This window comes from Hyperoodon ampullatus (genome assembly GCF_949752795.1).
Source record: "Hyperoodon ampullatus genome assembly, chromosome: X".
In the NCBI taxonomy this organism is placed as follows: Eukaryota; Metazoa; Chordata; class Mammalia; order Artiodactyla; family Ziphiidae; genus Hyperoodon; species Hyperoodon ampullatus.
Window position 1 is genome coordinate 44986440 of NC_136913.1, and position 2288 is coordinate 44988727.

Consider the following 2288-nt stretch of genomic DNA (forward strand, 5'->3'; position numbering starts at 1 on the left):
GAAGGTCTGTGATGTGCGGAGTTTGCGTTTCTTGGATGGGACCTATCAGGTCATCCAGCCCAATCCCGCAGCCATAAATTCCTACCTCTAAGTTCCTGCCAAAGGGTCTTCAGCCTCTGGGTGCACACTCATTGAATGAATGCCTTGCCTAAAGTTTGACCTTTTAAGGGGAAAAAAGTGTGTGATGGTATAAAAATATGAGGGTTTAAATAAATGATCTCTGCCTCTCCTCCTCTTTCCTCCCCACCCCTGTCTCTCTGTCTCTCTCTCCTCACCCCAATACCCTGAATTCAAAATTTTCTCAGTTACTCTAAGTGTATTGTTTTGAATGTGGACCTTGGGGAGGGAGAGGATAGTTCTGAGAGTAGAGAATGGAAGATACTTCTGAGTTGATGGGGCCAGTGGGGCTTTGCTCCACTGTAGGGGCTAAAGCCAATGGTATCTGTTGGCGGTGTCCAGGGCTTTAGCATCTTAATGCAGACATGTGAAGTATTCATTGCTAAACCTTGTTATCATCTACTAGGTCCAAATCTGTTGAAAGTCAGAGGTGGTCTAGGGTTTGATGAGTGAAATGCCACCTGGCAGAATGGAGATGAGGGAATGGCCTGAGATGGTTTTGTCAGGGTAGGAATGTTTAGCCTCATTATCTTATTGAGTGTACCTCAAATATATGGTCCTTCAAGAGTGCTCCTTTTCCCTCCTCCATTTCACTTTATCCTTTCTCTCTCTTTCCCATTGTCCTGCCTTTTTAGCGCTCAGATTTTAATAAATATTTACTTTTTATTATATATATTTGGTCCCTTGGGACTATGTAATGATTAAGAATTAATTTCATTCTAGGTAAAAAAATGACGTGTTTAATATTTTGTTCTTTTAAACTGTCTTTTGAAGCTATGCTGCTAACCAGGTACAGGCCAGAAAGGAGTTGGGCTTGACGGACAGCACCCTGGTCATGTCACCTAAGGATGCCATTGATGTAATGATGGTGACTCTTCTTCATGTGACCAAGGCCAGCCTCCTGCTCTTACCTCTGTCCATTCATTTCTGGCTGTGGGAAAAATACCACCTGTCGGGTGAGCCAGTGAGGCCAGGAGGATCAGAGGGGCCGGTTCCAGCCCATGGGCCACTATATGAATGTCTCTGTAATAAGCTCATTTGTAGGGCCGGCTCCAACTGCAGTAGCCAAAGAAAACCTGTCTAACTCGACATTTTAGTTCCTGAGAGTTGGTAAAAGTTCAACTGAAGCTAAGGTATAGACATTAGCAGTAGCTAGGCGTCCAGAAACTAGAGTCAACTAAAGCTAATAGAGTTTCCACAGGAAACTTGGTGCTGAGCTGTTCAGAGCAGTTATTTATCTGAGTGTTGCCAACCCTTTAGCCACACTTTCTTAGCTTTATTCTAACTTTTAGAGACATTTGTCCCTGTTCATAGGCACAGCCTGTACCAAAGCTGTGGCTCACTGCACAGTTCATTCTGCTCCCTGGTCAAGCATAGCAACATAGTCTAAAAAGGAAGATGTGGGCTGGGGAGTTAGGAGACCTGGTTTCTATTCCCTATGCTTCTACTAACTAGCCTCGAGATCTTAACCGCTCTGTGCCTCAGTGTTCCCATCTGCAAAATGGGGATAGTGTTAATTGCCCTACCTACCTCACAGGGTTGTTGTGAGGATAAACTGAGACAATGAAAGGAAAGTACTTTGACAAGTAAGTGCTATGCAAATTGTAAGAAAAGGAAACAATCACTTTAAAGGCAATGGAATGGACTTTGGCAGAAAGGTTAATGGGATTGTCCAGCCCTTTCTCTGTGTGGCTTAAACCCAGGTCGCCATTGCTTTATACATTTTTCACTTAGCACAGATTTGTAATTATGCATGTAATAAAGCACAGCCTTATTCAACTTGGTGTCTGGTGTGTTTCTGAAGACCCTCAATTTTGTAGCTATTGATTTCTGATCATAAAAGCTCGGTGTGGAGGTTGGGGGAGGGTAGCGTAAAAGGTACCTGCAAATTCCTGCTAGTAGTCTCACTTCTTAAAATGATTTATTAAAGACTTAATTAGTTTTACAGATCGAGTAATACTTTTTACTATAAGGAGACAAATGAGGAGCACCTTGTATTTTCTGAGAGATTCCAGATACCTCATTCATTATGGCTACTTAAATGTTCCTGTCTCATACATTGGTGATCCTTTCCTGATGAAATGAGGATTAGCTGGAGCTGTGTTTTTTCTCTCTCTTTTTAAGCTTTTAATGATGGAAGATTATGGGCTTTGACAGGCCTCTTGCCTATA